This window comes from Chrysochloris asiatica, unplaced genomic scaffold (assembly GCF_000296735.1).
Source record: "Chrysochloris asiatica unplaced genomic scaffold, ChrAsi1.0 scaffold00013, whole genome shotgun sequence".
Lineage (NCBI taxonomy): Eukaryota > Metazoa > Chordata > Mammalia > Afrosoricida > Chrysochloridae > Chrysochloris > Chrysochloris asiatica.
In genome coordinates this window covers 26,497,916-26,518,130 of record NW_006408531.1, presented here as the reverse complement: position 1 = coordinate 26,518,130, position 20,215 = coordinate 26,497,916, and the positions used below count along the sequence as shown (strand labels likewise).

The window sequence follows — 20,215 nt, the reverse complement described above, 5'->3', positions numbered from 1 at the left end:
TAAGATAATGAAAATGGTACCATTAAAAGACGGTTTATAATAGTTTCCCCACACAGCACTGTTATGAGTTGGAACAACAGCAACAACAACCACTGTCAAAATTGTACCAAAAAACGTTGCTAATTCAAACAACTGAAATAAATTAACCACATCCAGTGCAGACTCACTATTCATCATGTTGGGGTAGACTAGCGTGGTGTTACAAATCAGGCTGCTAACCTCAAGGTCAGCAGTTTGAAACTACCCGCCATTTCACGGGAGAAAGAGGAGGCTTTCTGCTCCCATAAAGATTTACAGCCTCGGAAATGCTGTACAGGGTGGCTAAGAGTCAGAACCGACTCCATGGCACATCACCACCACTACCAACAACAACTGGTGTGGTGCTGTAGGATAAGCACTGGACTGTGAACTACAAGGTCGGCAGTTCAACCCCAACAGGTACTCCTCAGAAACCATGAACAGTGTCACTGTGAGTTGGGATTGACTCCATGTCACTTAACAATAACAACTAAATATACAGGCACATTGGTTGTACAATAAGTAATATGTTCAGCTGTTAACCTAAAGGTCAGCAATTCAAACTCAGCAGCAGCAATGCCGGAGAATGATACGGCAGTCTGCTTTCACACCATCTCAGCATTAAAATGTAATATTCCACAGATTAGCAAAATAGGTTTTTTGCTCGGAAAGTTTTAGTTGTTAAAATCTTGCCTTTTTTTTCTTCTTCTTCCAGAAATGCAGCAACCAAAAGAACTAGATCATGTCAATAATCCATAAACTATGGCAAAACATAGTAAGACCTGGCTCTGAAGTACAGGTACTCTATTGTAGCTGACAGACACTCACAGCTGGTATAAATAGAACAGTAGCTCTAGTTGCTTGAGACCAAAACACTACATAGAATAATAATAATAAAGAACCATTATAGTGCTACCAAAATAAATACAGGCAATGAATGTTTATTATTTCCAAATGTATGCTTATTAACATACATTACAATGAAATTCCTAGTGAATTAAACTGTATATCAATGAGAATATAATATTAATTAATAAATTTGGTTAAATAACATTCTAAATTGTAAAACTGTGCTATTGTTTTATTGAAATGGATATTATAGGCATAAGAATTTACAAAAAAAAATCTATTGAGAATTACATTCCAATATCCCTTTGTAAACTGAAATTTCAATTCATTTTGATGACAAGCATACAATCAATTTCTATGTTTTCCTATTTTCATTAATACCAAGTTTTACTGGAAATCGAATTCAAATAGTCAAATTAGAGGGAATTACACTTCAGTTAGTTTAGCTATACTGTTAATAAGTCATGTATGAAAACAGAGAAACTCTGTAACAATTTAACTTCTAAATTGGAGGCGGCGCAAATCAAACTTCCTGTTGAACACTGATAAGAAACATAATCACCAATTTGGCTTCTGATGAATAAAAATGTGTGGGCACCACCGCATGGAAATGATTGTGTCCTTATTAAATAAGAAAGCAAATGAAAATCCACCTAAGAATGCTTTTGCAAACAGAGATTTCCAGACCACTCCCATGATCTCATAGACTACAAAAGTAAGCAAGCAATTATAGGTTTAAAAAGGAAGAGAATATAAATGAAAATTCATAAATGAGGCACAAGAGAAACTCCTCAGGAGAGTCACAGAAAACTCTAATGTGAGTTCCAAAAAAAAAGGAACAGAATATACAGTCAACCAAAGGCGATGGGACAAGCCATGTTACTACTCTACATACTTCGTATAATCATTCATTGATGGCCCACTGAAATCAGGAAGCAGAAACCAAAATGCATTTGCCCACAAATATTCTTCAATGGGTTTTGTTCTTTAAGAATTAAATAGGGAGGGAGGGAAGAAGGGAGAAAGGGTTAATGCGATGGACTGCAAAGTTGGTTTGAACCTCAAGTTCAACAGTTCAAACTCATCAGCAGCTCCTGGGAAACCCTACACAGGGTCACTATGGGTTGGAACCGAGTTGACGGCACTTAACAACAACATAAACAAGTAAGCGGGATATTCTGCTAATATCTGAACTAGGTTATTGCTGTTGTTATTGTTAAGTGTAGTCAAGTTGGTTCTGACCCAAAATAACCCCATATAGGGTTTCCAAGATGCAGCTGGTGAGTTTGAACCACCAACCAACCTTGGGGTTAGCAATCTAGGGCTTATCCTATACCACAACACTAAAATCAGGTAAGTGAAGCAAATTCTGAAATTATCCAGAAGTCTAAAAGAGACAGCCGTGAGTTTATGAATGAAACATGACCCATTCAATCCTGGAGTGGAGTGCCTACCACAATTTCCTCTCTGAAGTTCAAGGGCAAGAAGAGTAAGGAAACTCATTAACCTAGTCTCAGAATTTCAAGGAAATGTAAGGCAACATCTACCTGTCAAAATGAGCGATAACTTGCTATAAAAAGAAAGCAAAGTCATCTGGAAATCCAAGAACAGAAATAGTTATGTTTTAAATAAGCAAGAAGGTGGGTGTGTTTTATTCAGCAGATAATGAAGATTGAATGTAAACATGACATGTTTAGACAGGTAAGTTACAGAGAAAATCATCACTCTAATTACTTATAAATCTGAAAAATCATTTGAAAAGCATGGTACCTTAAACTTCAAAATGACAGCAAAAATATCTCAGGATAGACCATTGAAGTTTCACATAATTTTCATGAATCAAAGTAATTAAATCAGAGTTATTAGTTGTTCATTTTTCTAACCTAGTTCTGAGTGAAAATGTAACCCAGAATTTAAGATTTCCCTTTCCTAAATCAGAAGCTTCCAATCTGAATTCCCAATACATAAAGGACAAAGAAGTTCACACACACACAAAGAATATTTTCTTAAAATTAAATCATGCAAAATACATAAACACACACACACAAAGTGAAAAGGCCATGGTTCAGATATTAAAAGAGCACAGAATTCCTCCTTGCCAAAAGCTTCTACCAACAAAGAATACAATATCCAAACTTTAGGGGGAAATGGTCAAGGTGAGCTGGACATGGAAAGGAAGGAAGCAATGGGATCCTCAAGACTCTAAACTTTCCAACTCAAGTTTATGAGTTTTGCATGTTAGTTTCCAGCTTTCAAGCTAGTAGAATGATTCTTTTTTTTTTTTTAATCATTCAACATTTATCAGTTTTACATACTAGTTTCAGACTTTCAATCTAGTAGAACAAAATCATCCACTACATACCAACAGCGAACCAGGGTAAAAACCTAACTTAAATACTAAAACAACAAGAAAGCTGAATGCACACCATTTCTATAAAGCAGTAAGTATATTGGCTGAATTGCCCTATGACACAACACACTCTACCTACTACAGTCAGAGTGATCCCTTTGAATGACAGGATTGATTGGATCATTTGCTTGGCCCTGGCTGAAGGACTATGCGTTTTCAACATGGGTTATAATATCCTCATATCTGTGCCTTCTGCTACCTTTGCAGTGTCTCTACACTGTATATTCATCCTTGTACTATACGTTCATGTCATAAAGAACTTTTTTAAAAAATTCGTTTAAAGTTCTATGCTTTCTCATACCTCTCGGTGTATTTCCCTTGGCCTGGAAGTTCACCCTCTGTCTGTCTCTAGTTAGCTAACTCACACTCATGCATCCCATTCTGAAAGGTTATATACTATCCCACTGCCTTAGTGTTCCCTATCAAAGCATTTATCACATATTTTTACAACCAAAGACACTCCTCACTTTACTCAATAGTAAGACTGGGAAAATGACCAAGCATACAGATACTTTGTGAATAAATCTTTATACTCAAGGGGAAAAATTACGATTGTTTCCTGTACTTAAAAAGAGGTTGCTCAAATAGTAAAAATCTCTGTATTATCAGTTATAAATTTCGAGGAAAATAGTGAAATTTAGTAGACTAAGATAAGACATCAGAAATATTGAGAATTAACAAAGGAGTTTTACTACTATGCAACAAATTTTCAATATAAACAAACCTAAAAGCAAACATTTTTTAAAAAGTTTTAAAAGGCAGTTAAAAAAATGAACAAAAATCTAATACAAAATAAAAACAAACAATTTGGTTAAAAATGTACACAAACATAAAAAGATATTTCACTGAAGATATTTCACAGATGGCAAATAAGTACATTAAGAGAACTTCAGTATCAGTAACTATTGTTGTTGTTGTTAAGCACCATTGAGTCTGTTCCAACTTTAAGCGGCCCTGTAAAAGGTTTCCCAGAAGACGCTGGTGGGTTTGAACCGTCATCCTGTGGTTAGTTATAAGTCCAGTGCTTATCCTGCAGCACCACATCATTAGCTATTGTTGCTGTTGTTGTTAAATCCCATCCAGTCAGTTCCAACTCATAGCAACCCTGTATAGGGTTTCAAGAAGCGGCTGGTTAATTTGAACCACTGACCTAGCAGTTTAAACTGACCTTGTTGTCCACAGAGCCACACTATTAAGATAAATATAAATTAGAATATCACTACAGAATTATCCAGAATTATAAAAATGGCTAAACTTTTTAAAATAGTGATAACACCAAACGCTGGTGAAGTTGTGAAGGAAATTAGTTTACTCATACACTACTGCTGGAAATGCAAAATGGTACAGCCACTCATAAAAACATCTTGGTTGTTGTTAGGTGCCATGGAGATGGTACCAACTTATAGCGACCTTATGCACAACAGAACAAAACATTGCACAGTCCTGTGCCAACCTCACAGTCATTGCTAAGCTTAAGCCCACTGATGCTGCCAATGTGTCAATCCATCTTATTGGGGAGGTCTTCCTCTTTTTCACTGAGGCTCCACTTTACCAAGTATGATGTCATTCTCCGGGGACTGGTGCATCCTAATAAGATGTCTGAAGTATGATAGACAAAGTCTGGTCATCCTGGATTCTAAGGAGTATTCTTCTTTCAACACAGGTTGGTTTGTTCTTTTGGTGGTCAACTCTTCTACGGTCTTCATTATTCACTGTCCAACTTTCACATCTATATGAGGCTATTGAAAATATCATGATTCAGATGTATCTTAGTCTCCAAACTGACATCTTTGCTCTTCAACACTTTAAAGAGGTCTTGTGCAGCAGATTTGCCTAATGCCATACGTCATTTAATTTCTTGATGTCTGCTTCCATAAGTGTTGATGGCTGAGCTGAACAAAATTAAGTCATTCACAACTTCAATCTTTTCTCCATTTATATGGAAGTTGTTTATTGATCCAGTGGTGAGGATTTTTGTTTTCTTGTCATTGAGATGCATCCCATACAGACGCCTACGGTCTTTGATCTTCATCAGTATTTTACGTCTTCACTTTCCGCAAACAAGGTTGTTATCATCTGCATATTGCAGACTGTTAATGATTCTTCCTCCAAACCTGATGTCAGGTTTTTCTTCATAAAATCCAGCTTCTCAAATTATTTGCACAGCATACAGAATACAACCCTGGTGCCCGCCTTTCCTAATTTAAAACCCATCAAGTGTTCTCTTGTTCTGTTTAAACAACTGCCTGGTGAGCTATGTAGATTCCTCATGAGCACAAATAAGTGTTCTGGAATACTCATTCTCCAAAGTATTGTCCATAGCTTTCCAAATAATAGAAAGTCTTTGCATAGTCAGCAAAGCACAGATAACCTTCTTTCTTTTATTCTCTGCTCTCAGCCAAGATTCATTTGACGTCAGCAATAATAACCCTCGTTCCATGTCCTCTTCTGAATTTCGCTTGAACCTCTAACCATGTCCCTGTCCATGTACTGCTGAAGCTGTTTTTTTTTTATTATTTTTAGCAAAAAATACATTTTAGCACACACCCAAAAAAATCAGCTTTATAGTCTTTTATTAAATTACCATTTATCTTTTAGAAGATGACAACCAGACCTTTCTTTGAAAGTGCTTAACCATGGACACCACCTAACCACTCCTGCATACATATATCACATTCTTTAAATGAATGGCTGTAAGAGGACAGCACAAGGGTCCTTGTAGTGAGACAACTATCCGATATCTTGACTATGGTAATGGTAACATGAATCTATACATGTAATAAAATTTCACCAACTAAATTAATGCATACACCCCCCCCCCCACACACACACACACAAAGATGAATACATGTAAAGGGGGTAAAATCAGAGTAAGGTCAGGATTGTACCAATAACAATTTCTTGGGATGCTAGGGAAAGGGTACATGAGATCTTCCTGTATTATTTCTTAAATCTGCATTAGAAGCTATAATTATCTAAAAATAAAAAACTGAATTACAATAATTTACTAAGAATATTTTGAATAGTACTTTCCTTCTTTTTGTCATATAACTTACAATATAGAGGTATCATCTTTTTTATGTTTTGGCACGCTGTCATATTCCTTTCTAAATTTGGATTCTTTTCCTACATTCTAACCTTTGCATTTTCAATGTCAGGCAATATTTTCAAGAGTTTCTTTAATGTTAATATTTTTTGGTTTCACTTCGTCCAGGATATCTTTAACCTTCCTGCTGTCAGAGCCACATTCCTCAGTTTGTTGTTAAGTCTCTCTTTCTTGAGCTCCTCTGGCTGTAGTATCTGCATTCCCATTCTCAGCACTGCCTTCTATAACCCCATTCATGTTTGTTTCTAATTTACTTCTAGAGTTATCCATATTTATTTATTTCCTGGACTTCCTTATTTTCTGGTTAATTCTCTCTTTCAATTACTCAATTTTGAGTTGTCCTATAAGTCTTTCATTGGGAAGCAATCAGACAAAATAACTGAGATACCCATCAGGCTGAATCCGAACCGAAACCCAAACCCAAGGATTAACTATCAACCACACAATTGTTGTTGTTTTAAGTGTCAGTGAGTCGGTTCTGACCCATAATGACCCTGTACAGAGTTTCCAAAGAGTAGCTGGTAAGTATGAACCACTGACTTTGGGAATTGCAATCCAATGCTTATCCTAAAGCACCACTCCAGGACTCCATAGGCTTTCCTTAATATAATCAGCCTTGGAGTGGGTTCTGACATATAACAACCATGTATAACGTTTCCAAGGCATGGCTAATGAGTTCAAACTGCCAATTTGTGGTTCAAACTGACTTATGGTCCAGTGCTTATCCTACAGTACCACACCAGGACTCCATATAAAGCCAAAAAGGAAGGATATGTCCGAAAACAAACCTCAGAAGGCAAGAGGGGGTAGGAAAGAAGTGAAAAAGTAGAAAGAATTATGCTATACTGATGGAATTACAACCAGTCTCATGAAACAGGTATATATGATGTTGAATTGAGAATGCATTTTCTCTATAAATTTTCATTCACACTTCAATATTTAAAAAAAAAAAAAAAAAAAAAGGTTTTAAACAAGAACAACAACAACAAAAGTACTAACATGAAATAATAAACCTGAAAATTGTTGGTAAACTTTAATGCAACCACATATAGTCATATTATTATGTGCTATCAACTCGGTTCCAACTCACAGCAACCCTGTACAGGGTTTCCAAAGAGCAGCTGGTGGGTTTGAACTGCCAACCTGTGGTTCACAGTCCCGTGCTGATCCACAGCACCACATTAAACTCTAATGCTAGTAAAGTCTTAAAAAAAAAAAAAAAACCAGAAATAATTTCTACACAGTTAGGATGGCATCTTTTGTGTGTTTTGATTTTTTAATTTTACTCTTCCTTACCTAGCAGATGTTATGCTAAAATGTTGGTTTTGACTCCTCCAACGGATGTAAACTGACATTAGAATATTCCATCTCAAATATGTGTAGCAGGGTAGCAAAAAAAGCTTGTCTGAGGATATAAACACTATTAAAATTGCCCATTTAATTACTATGCTCATTGATTAAATTCAAAAACAGCTTACATTTCTTAAAGGGAAATTGCATCAGAAATATTAAAAGATCTTGGATTCTTAACTATGCATTTAATTTATAAGTATTTCATACTTGGAACGGTCTCCAATATTTTGGACACTCGTTATTTTAATTTTATAAAATTAATACATATTTTTATAGAAAAATGCAAAAAAGAAAAATAATTTTTTTAATTCTCATGATGATACCACCCAGAACCAGTACCTGCTTACGTTTTAACATACTATTTTCCTCTATGCATGAAAATAATTTTCTTCACCAAGACTGAGTTTCCATTATTTTAATACTTAAAAATTGTATTTTTTATATAATAGTGTTGTTAAGTGCCATAGAGTCAGTTTTGACTCATAACGACCTGTGCCGGGTTACCGAGAAGCAGCTAGTGGTTTAGAACTGCTAACCTTGTCTCCCATAGTCCAGTGCTGATTCTATAGTGCCACACCAAGAGTCTTTTATATATATAACATACTCCACATATATTTAATTATATCATCGTTTGTTAAAATTTATTTCATCATATTACATAAAAATCAATATAATAATATAATTAAGGATCACAGTAAAAGATTTGGTCAATGTGCTAAGCATTTTATAATGATTAACTAATCTAACCTTAATAGAAGTATGAGGGTACAATTATTACTCCTGTCCTATATGGAATATGAGTTCTACAGAGTTTAATTTGTTCAAGATCACACAACAAATAAATGGTGGAGCCCAGATTCAAATCCACGTCCTTTTCCTTTAGCCTGCCTTTTAATCAACAGGTTTTCTGCCTCCAAGTCTGAGTCAATTAGGTCTAAACTACATTGTGTTTGAACTGAAATCAAGCAACTAGATGGTAGCATATAAGTGTTCGTGAAGTTAACTGCTTTAAGAGAGTTATTTTTATGGAAATAAAAGCTGTTTGCTTCTTAACAGCTACCTCTGGTAGCATAGTGGATACGAATCGGGCTGCTAACCTCACGGTCGGCAGTTGGAAACTACCAGCTGTTCCACGGGAGAAAGATGAGGCTTTCTATTCCCGTAAAGATTTGCAGCCTCGGAAACCCTGTGCAGGGTCACTATGAGTCAGAACCGACTCCACGGCACTTAACAACAACAACAAAGTTCTTATGGATATACTTCACATTGCTATTTTATACTATTTAAAAATTCTTTTGTTAGAATTGTTTACAACCGTAACATTGTGATGGGAAGATGAAGAATTTTCTTCCACCTATGTAAAGAACACCCAGATTCAGTAATTGCACCCTGTGTCCAAAAGTGGAAGAGTACAGGTTGAAGCTGGTTAGCAAACCATTTCATCCAGGATTAAAGAAAACTACATTTCTACTCATGATGTCCAAACTTATTTGAAAGTTTTAACAGTAGAACTAAAACATCTAAGGTTAGATTATATTTAAACTGGTCTTATACTATCCTTTTCCTTCCTTATCCAGAGAAAGTGGCCTTCAGTGCCTTTATAAAGGTGGTGGTGTTTGTTGTTAATTGTCCTCGAGGAGGCCCAGTATGTATAGCCTATCTTTACAAAACAAAACAAATTCCTGCAAATAATTTTCCACACATAAACCTTTTATTCTAAAATGGAATCATTTGAGAATGTTATAGAATTCTGTTTTCCATCAGTCATTCATAATCCAAACTACACACGTTTTTCAAGTCAGCACACTAAATGGCATTGTTGTTGTTGCTAAGTGCTGTCCAGTTGGTTCCACCTCATAGTGACCTTGTATAGGGTTTCCAAGGAGCAGCTGGTAGGTTTGAACCACTGACCTTTTAGTTCACAGTCTAGTGCTGATCCTACATCAAGATTCCAAATGTCATATTGCTTTGGAAAAAGTACAGTCGTTCTAAGTAAATAATATATAACCAGCTAATAGAGAAACATGTGTTCCTCATTCTATTCAAGATGATGCAAAGGGTATTGTTTCCCCTTTATCTTTTCCTGAGAACTCTCATCTGCCTTTAGATGTCCCTTTCTCTCAGGTATCACTAGTCTTTTCCTCTTGCCTTATGTAGCCCTTACATATAATTTCTTCACCTTAACAAGAAACAAGCAAAGAATCCAAGCACAAACAAAAGCTCATTCAGCATTTTCTTATCTTTCTTTCTCATTTGCTTATTGTGAAAGGCACTTTCAGTGGGCATCCATCCTTATTTGCACTGAAATCTAGTTTCACTACAAACTTGGTCCTGTCCTCTTCTGCAGGTTGAAACTACTTCCACCAAGGCAAGCAATGAGTCCATACTTAATGAGCCCACTAAGCATTTTTCATCTGTCATCTTACCACATTATTCCAGATCAACAAGAACAATTTGCCATTCTTCTGCCTTATTGAAACTCTCTTCCACCAACTGTGTTTAATAACACACTTATTGTATTTCCCCTGCTACCATTCTGACGACGATTCTCAATTTTCTTATGGATTCCTCTTTCGTGGCCTATCCCTCAACTAAGGGTATTCAAGTGGGTGTCTTTTATCCTTCTTTGCACCATAAATTGCTATGCTTCACAGGCAATCTCTTCCATTCCAATAGATGCAGTCGTCAATTTATGCTGATGTATAAACCTACACTTCTACTTCAGATAACTTTCCAGACTAGTACATACTCTTGTTCTACAACAATTAATCAGTATAAGAGTGAAAATTCTAAGTTATGCCTCCTTACTCCATTGTAGCCCTATGTATGATCTACCACAGTACACAACTTCTCTAATAGTCTAAGGGAAGAAACGCTATATTTCAAAGAATCAGGAGAGGAAATAGGAACTCCAGGACTTCACAAGGAGGTTGGTGTTTCATGATAGACCTCTTGGGATTGGGAATTGGGAAGACTTAATTAAGGCAGAGTAATTTTATATATAAGAATGATGATGGAATCCAGAAAGTGTTGTAAGATGAGACAGAGCCCACGGATCCATCCTTCCTAAAACAAGAAATTGAGATCATTTTTAACCTTTCACATTTTCCTTCTGTGCAATTTTCAATTACAGAATGGAACAATGCATGTTAGCATCTATGATGCTATTAAATCTGAGCTTTAAGCATGCTCCTTCTGTAGTTGTAGCTTAGGAACTTTTTAAGAAACTATGGATCAGAGTTCACATTTTAATAATATGGTATGATGGAAACACAGTATTAAGCAGACGGAAAGAGACAAAAATAGAAATCCTGGACCCGTGATCGTTAACTGACTTTTACAAGTCATGTAACATGACCTAGGTAGTGTTTACTTCACTTAGAGAGCAAGAAAGGAATTAGTAGAAAATAAGTATGAGGAGGGGGGCCCCCCAACTCCTAAAGATCATTCCACTTTAAGAGTTATAAATTCAGGATTTCTAGCTGCTGTCACGGTACACACAGTTCCCAACTATAATCCATCAATTTATATTTATAGAAGAGCTAGCCAGAATAGGAAAGTAACACCACTCAAATAGGTACATAGATTCATGTACTCAAGAGAAAGGACTTTGTTTTTTATGATAATAAAAAATAAGAGATTCAGCATTTCCATTTCTATCATCTTGCAATGATCTTATGACTCATCTTATTATAATTATAATATAATAAAGTTTATTATACTAAACTTTGATTTATGTTTTTCTATCCAACTTCAAAGTAAATATTATTTTTACCAGTAAATTTTTTGCTAGGAATGAAGCATAGCATTACCTTTATAAATAGATGAATTGTTGATATATTTTACGAATAACTCACAGTAGTGTTAGGTAATCATTTCATCCAACCACCTCTTTGCCATTCCTGCTCATGAAAAACATTAAAATGTACAGAGCATAGGCCCACGCAAAGAGCCTTTATCTACACAATTTATTTTAGAAGTGTGGAGTTATCTCAATATTGAATCCAATATATCTGCATAACCTTTAATAGTAAAATATAGCAAAATTGGTTACCTTCTTCAAAAGTTAGACTTATTTAATAGCAGTCTATTGAAATTCAAAGCAGTTGTGATAAAATAGAGACCAATTTCTACTGTATTCATAATAATCAGTATTTACTATAAAGGTTCTTTGCATATTCAGGGTATATTCAGGCCAGAGCCCACAATCACTTTCAGACATGATTACTGGCAGTAGAACTGAATGACAAAACTATCTAGCTCATTTTACCATCACATAGGTAGGCTGATAATATGATCATATGAAATAAAAAACTTATTTCAATTTTTAAAGATCCATAGTCAGCAGTTAGAAAACAGAAATGTATGTCAAATTTATAAAGGAGTTTCTGAAATGATCATGTGTTGTTGTTTGTAAGTGCCATTTAGTCAGTTCCAACTCATAGTCACCCTGTATAGGGTTTCCAAAGAATGGCTGGTGAGTTTCATCTGCTGATTTTTAGGTTAGCAGTCCAGTGCTTACCCTAAAGCATCACACATAGATTGCTTATAGTTAAAGATAAGAGGACAGTATGAGTGGTGTTAGCACAATGCTTACGTGGTCAACAGCCAACTGAAAAGATCAGCAGTTCAAACCCAACCAGCGACTTCAAGGGAAAAAAGACCCGATGATCTTTCTTCCGTAAGTTCCATCAAGTCAGTTACGATCCATAGTGACCTGCTAGGGCTTTCTGAAGAGTGGCTGGTGGGCTTGAACCACCAACCTTGCAGTTAGCTTCCATAGTTGTTATTGTTGTTGTTAAGTACCATAAATTTGGTTCCAGCTCATAGCAACCCTATATAACTTTTCCCAAAAACTGGTGAATTTGAACCACCGACCTTGTGGTTCAAAATGACCACTCAGTCCAATGCTTTATCCCATAATGCCACAGCTTAGGAAATCCTATGAAGCAGTTTTACTCTGCCATGTAGGGTCAATGTAGGGTCACTCTGAGTCAGAAGAGACTGAATAACACACAAAAACAACAAACATACATACTATACATGGCTAAAAGTCGGCCTGCATGATACTGAAGTCTATGGTTTCTAAGATGTGAACTCGATACAAAGCATGTTTAATTGGGAAAACACCCTACTAAAGCTACCTTTCACTAAGATAAGGACTCCTCTGGCACACTGGTGCTAAACTGGAATACAGGATATCCCATGATGAATGCCTGTTAAGAAGAAAATTTTCCAGGATCCCCTACCCCTTCCTTCATCCCCACCCCAAATATTCTGAGCCCCAGGAATGTACTGTTGAAAATAAGCAACCTAGAAAATTCTGATGTACACAATCCTTGTATCACAGTGACATGGTTTCCTAGTATTTTTTCCCTCGACATCCCTGGTTGTCTAAGAGATCATATGGTGAATAATTTATAGGAAGTGTTTGGGAAGTTGGTTTATACAACACTAGAAAAATTCCTACCTTGCTGAACTTGAGAATGCTTTAGCAAGTAAGAATCAGTACATTTTAGAATGGTCTCCAATGTCCAGTTTTCTAGGCACATCACATTACTATAACATTTATTTATGCTTGCATTTGTGCCTCATGGATTTACTCTATTTTATTGCATTGTACAGAATGATTATATATTTAAGTATCGTACATTTCAATTACCTGAACAATGCTTCTTGTTACTTAAAAGTGCCTTTACGAATCTCCAAACAAATTAGCAATATTTTCATTTTATTTAATTTTAAAGTATTTTCTCTTTGAGGAAAATCAAATGTTATTCTGTGTACAATGGCATAACTCAATTTTTCGTAAAAGAATAAATATAAAATTTTTTAGTAATATAAATAAAATTAATTTTATTTTGTGTACATGTTGGGGGTTTTGTTGTTGTTGTTGTTAAGATTAATCGAGTCAGTTCTGGCCCAGAGCGACCCTGTATAAGGTTCTCAAGCAGCAGCTGGTGAGCTTGAACCACCGACCTTATAATTCAAACGGCTTTGCAGACCAGCGCATTACCCCACAGCAAAAAGTCTCTAGTATACCTCTATTTGTGTGTATGTGTTTCTAATGGCTAAATTAACAAATTTGAAACTAGTCATAGGCTACAGCAATATTTCAGTTATTATTATCCTTTGGTCTAATCAAAGGAGGGCCAGCTTCTCTCATAATCATATTCAATTGCTGTAGTCCATTACCCTTCCTGCTGAATAAGACAAGTTAGGAGAAGACCTCCCTACATCAGTGTACATTTATTCCAAAACAAAACAAAAATCAGCTTCCCTTCAAATACATTAATTTTTCCTTTACTTATTTATTTGTTGCCATTGTTTTTCAGGACTACAGCTTACCAACTTCTTATAATAATTAAAATTGATTTGAGCATCAATAAAATATTTTGTTTCATTGATTTCTTTTAGCTAAGGTTGTTTTCTTTTAGGTAAGTGGTGATGAACTCAGAGCCTAGGAAACTAAACATAGATGGCATGGCAATATTACACCACAACCCACAAATCAAGTCCATAATTTGCATAAAATTGTTTTTTTTCAAACATGGCAAATCTCATTTCAGATATGTAAACATTGCCAATCAGTGTCTGTGAATAACATGGAATAACTTACATTACCATTCTAAAATAATAACAAATATCAGAGAAGCTGATGCTATAGATAGACGAAATAAATTTACAGTGGTAAATATATAATAACCTTTAGATTTTTTGAAATACTAAAAATGGCACGTAAGTCATCCACTGACCCTATTATTGTCTTCATAAATTTAAGAATTCAGAGCAAATTGAGAATCCTTAACAAAAAATGAATATGTCTAGCTTTTTGGTTATCTAGAATGTTTCTTACTTCATACAACTAGAGAGATTCCAGAAGTTATTTCAAGAGTTTCGTTTATACGCTTTACTTACGTAGTTCCTGCAGAAAACCATACACATAGTACTCTCAAGAAATGAAAAATTCACCTACGAGAGACTTGGCTATTCTTGTTCAAACTCTATTACCAAAAAAAGGGTAGTGATGTTTAGTTTCTATTTCTCTATTCAAGAAGGAATATCCAGCTACTCTGGGGTTTTGTCTATCTGTACAGTCTTCTGTTTTAATAACACTGATATAGCCTATGCAGAAAGGTAAACACACTGCACAAGCTTTTGAACTCCTGTTATAAAATGCATAGATTTCAGTTAATATGTTCAGTTGTAGATAGTTAAATGACATATTTAAACAGTTGATTGATTCATTAAGGAAAAGTGCTTTTGTGAAACAAATATAATACCTTACATATAACACATTTCATTGCTTCCATCTTACTGTCATCAACATCTTCACAGAATATAATACAAACCAGACGTCCGTTGAAATAAATTCATTTTTCACATTTTAGAGCATAAAGTGAAATTGTTTGTGTACTTTATTGCTAATTCAAGTCTACAATGAGCCTACAGGTCTTTTTAAGTAAATACTATTCTGCAGACATGGGAGAAAGATGAGGCTTTCTGCTCTGACAAAGATGTATGGGCTCAGAAACCTTACACAGGATGGAGATGAGTCAGAAGCTACTGGAGGGCACTTGGTAACAACAATTCTGTAGCAAATTTATAAACAAGGATCTAAATTAAACTCTTAAAGTGATTTCTGAAGGCATCTCTTGATTCGTTGCTGATACTAATAAGAAAAAATACCTGTACAACTTTTTGTTGTATTCAATCAGAAATCTGATTTTTTGCATTTAAAATACAGATTGAGAACTTTTGAATTCTCAACATTATTGAAACAAATGTTAAAAGATGGGTTAATGTTATTAAAGGGCTAGCATTATAAATTAGTCCCTGGGTGGTACAAAGATTAATGCACTTGGCTGCTAACTGGAAAGTTGGAGACAATGAGAGGTACAGTGGAAGAAAGGCCTGGTGATTTATGGGAGAAATCAGCCATTGACAATCCTATGGAGACAGTCTTACACACATGAGATCACCTGAGTAAGCATCACTTGGTGGGAAATGGCTACTAGTTAGCATTTTAAATGCTATTATTTTAATGCCATTCTCAAATATAGAAAAAAAAAACTGCATTTAATACCCAAACTGCAAAGACAATAATTACAGAGTATAAATATAAAATATGTAGCTGCTTTCCTTCAACTGTAAAAATAGTTAAAGAGATATCAATGTGTCAATGGCATGATACGATTTAGAATAGGATATAAATATATCTACTAGAAGTCGTGGTGTGGCATTGTGGGATAAAACACTGGACCAAAATGTCGGCTTAAATCACAAGGTCAGTGATTCAAACTTAACAGCTGCTCCTGGGAAACTCGCTTGCTATGAGTCACAACCAACTCAACAGCACTTAACAACCAGAATACTAGGATTTCTGGTAAATTCTGTTTTTTTAAATGGTCCTCTGGTAGCATAGTGGTTACGAGTTGGGCTGCCAACCCCAAAATCAGAGGTTTGAAACTACTAGCAGTTCCGCAGGAGAACGATGAGGCGTTCTGCTCCTGTAAAGGTTTTACGGCCTCGGAAACCCTGTACAGGGTGGCTATGATTCGGAACTGATTCCACGGTAGTTAACAACATGAGTCCTGTAGGATAAGCGCTGTAGGATAGGCACTTGACCACAAGGTCAGCTTGAGCCACAAGGCACTTAATGACTCGATAGCACTTAACAACAACAATACCTATGAAATAAGTTGTCATTGAGTGAAGACCACTGGTACCAAAACAGAGAAATCAAGACAGGAAGGAAAGGAATTAGTGCACATGCAGTAATAAAAGTCCATTTTCTTGTATGTCTCTAAACATAACACTTCTTTTGTGTTCGAGACTGTGATGTTCAGCAAGCGTCCCTCCTCTACTGCCCACATCTCCCATCTCACTTGTAGTTAAATTGGCCAGTGTGACTTTGTGGTAACCAATAACCTGTATCAATTGTTGAAGGAGGTAATGGAAAGTCCATGAGGAGTATCAATCATTATCTTCTCTCACCATTGAGACAGAGAGAGTTATGTGTTCCAACTAATGTGAACTACAAAAATGGAAAACCTTAGTCAGGACGGGTCACACAAAGGTCCACTGACCTGCTGTGGATAAGTAATATGCATAAGACAACATTTTAGATTGTTCCTGAATGCCATGTTAATTAAATACAGTCATATAATTTAACCTAGCCTGACTAAAATACCTTTCAAACAACTTGATAAAATAATATGTCCACTGCTGTAGCAAACAACTGCTGGCTGATCTCAATGGCTCTTTGTTGCTCCGATATTATGACTCATAAATTACACTCTCAGCAGAAACAAGACGAAACACCCTCTTTTTAATCTGGAAAATCTTTCATTTAGGAGTCCTGGGGTGGTGCTGTAGGATAAGTGCTCCATCTCAGGTCTGTTTGAACTGCAAGGTCAGCATTTCAAACTTACCAGAAACTGTATACAGTGTTGCTATGGGTCAGAACCAACTTGACTGCACTTAACAACAACAATATCACCCATATTTCTTTTAATTGTATCCGCTTGATCAATTTTGGTCTAGTAAAAATTATCCACAAAACAACTCAAGCAGTCCTCAAAACAGGTCATTATAGAAGAAGGTTTACTTTAAATTTTTCTGTGTGTTTACTTTCAGATACAGGATTTAAGTTTGCAACCTTATCTTTTTGAATGCTGCTTTGGACAAATAATGACCCTTCCAAATTACATTTCCACACTCCTATCCATAATTTTATACCCTTTTTAAAGTTGTATGACTTAAGAAATAGAAGAACCGGATGGGTCAGACTCCTCCCAACTCATAGTTGAGAAGGTGAAAGGCCTAAGATCTAATACTCAGCAAACCCAAACCTAAATTTAATGGTGTTATTTTAAACTCTAAATGAGATAGTTGGCCATTTATTCAAAAAACAGATGACTTGAAATTTTTGTTTTCTTAATTAGTATATAATTGCAGTAATCAAATATAGGACAGATTTTATTGTTATATACTAAAATTATAATATAATTGTGATTCTGGGTCACCATGAATTTGTCCAAAACTTTAATTTTCCTAATATCTCCCAAAATTTAAAGTTCAAATCTTCACATACGTTTTTAGAAGCAAATGGCATTTGAGCAATTACATGTTGTATATTATTTTAAATGGTAGCTAATCCAACCACAAACTTGTTGATTACTTACAGAATTCTACATTATTTATACTGAATTAAACACAAAAATAATATAACTAGAAACACACAATTGACTTTATACATGAGAGGAAACATGTTCAATTTACTGTCATGTAAGTGTCTCACATATTTTCATAAGCTATTGACAACAGCCACCAAGGAAAATGGAAGCATTATTAAGTAAGCTTTAGCAATAGAATCATCAATAATCATGAACATCTTCAAAACAAACTAAATAAACAAACCAGTAACAAAAAAGTGGTTGATGTAACATATGATCAAGAATCAATGGTTCCTAAAGAAGAAGTCTAACCTTCAATGAAGGCATGGGCAACAAACAAGGCTTCAAGAATTGACGGAATAAAACTTGGTGTCTTTCAATAAACTGATGCAGCACTGGAGGCACTTACTCGTCTATGTCAAGAAATTTAGAATTGATTGAAAGAGATCCATATGTGTACCCATTCCAAAGAACGGTGACCTAACAAAATATGAAAATCATTTAATAATAAAAACTAACATTAATAACACGTGCAAGCACATTTTTGCTTAAGATAATTCAAAACTGGTTGCAGCAGTCCATCAACAGAGAGTTGCCAGAAATTCACAATGGATTCAGAAAAGGACATGAATGTAGGATTCTCATTGCTGATGACAGATTGATCTTGGCTGAAAGCAGAGAAATACCAGAAAGATGTGTTTTATTACTTGTGCTGTATGGACAATGCAAGGGCACTCAACTGTGTGGATCATGACAAACTACAGATAACACTGCAAATAATGAGTATCACAGAACACTTAATTGTGCTCATGAGGAATGTGTACATAGAATAATAAGCAGCCGATAAAACAGGACAAGGGAATTCTAAGTATCTTAAGATTAGGAAATGTACTCCAGGTGTGTGTCATCTGAGACGCTGGATTATAAGAAGAAAAATCACACTGCCTATTCAATCTGTGGAGTCCTGGTGTGGCACTGTGGGCTAATGTGTCAGACTGCAAAGTTGTTTGAACTGCAAGGTCGCAGGTTCAAGCTCACCAGCCACTCCTTGGCTGTGATCCAATATGGATCGCTATAGGTCAGAATGGACTTGACGTCACTTAACAACAACAACAACATAAAATCTGTATGCTGAGCAAATAATCTGAGAAACTGGATTATATGAAGAAGAATGTGGCATCAGGATTGGAGGAAGACTAATTAACAATCTGCAATATGCAAATAATTCCACCTTGCTTTCTGTAAGCAAAGAGAACTTAAAATTCTTATTGATGAAGATAAAGGCTATTATAACCTTCAGTATGTATTCCACCTCCCTGTAAAAAAAGCAAAAATCCTCATGACTGGACCAATAAATAACAGCATGGTAAGTGGAGACAACTTAAAGTTGTCATAAACTTCATTTTGTTTGTATCCACAATCAATACACATGGAAGCAGCAGTCAAGAAATCAAATGACGTGTTGCATTAGGAAAATCTGCTGCATGAGACTTCTTGAAAGTGTTTGAGAGCAAAGATAAAAGTTTGAGAACTAAGGTATGCCTGACTCAAGCCATAGTACTTTCAATTACCTCATGGACGTGCAAGTTGGACAGTGAATACGGAAGCCTGTAAAAGCATTAATGCATATTAGCTATGGTATTGTGAAGAATATTCAAAGTACGCTGAACTGCTAGAAGAACAAAGAAATCTAAGAAATACAATCAGAATGCTCCTTGAAAGCAAGGATGGCAAGACTTTGTCTCTCATACTTTGGGCATGTTATCAGGAGGCACGAGACACTGGAGAAGGACATGATGCTTAGAAAAATTTAGGGCCAGTGAAAGAAAAATTGAGGGTCAGTGAAAAAGAGGACCCTAACAAGATAACTGACACTGTGGCAGCCAACCATGGTTGAAATGTATCAATTGTAAGGCTAGCACAAGACTGGGCAGTGTTGCATTTTGTTGTGCACTGGGTCACAACTATGGCTTGCAACTGACTTGATAGCACCTCACAACAATAACTAGCAGCAGTGATGCTTGGGTATTTTATAAGGATATTAATTAGATATCTCATTTCTGCATTTAACCCATACAAACAAAGCCTAAGCATGAACACTGTAACTCAAAAGAAATAATGAACAGACACATCTTGTTTCTATTACACACTTTTGTATAACATACATACTAATAAAGTTTTTTTTTAAATCTGAATAATTTTATGTAACTTTCATTTCCTGTTATTTCCTGCCTTTAAATCTGTTGTGGGTAGTGAGTGATGTTAAGTGCCATTGAATCAGTTCCAGTTCATAACTACCAT

General features: G+C 35.6%; 1 protein-coding gene across 4 annotated transcripts in view; it reads right to left on the bottom strand.

The window, feature by feature from the left end:
- Positions 1-20,215, bottom strand: part of PTPRK (protein tyrosine phosphatase, receptor type, K) — a 756,434-nt gene that overhangs the window by 519,057 nt on the left and 217,162 nt on the right. The gene's annotated exons all lie outside the window — the stretch shown is intronic.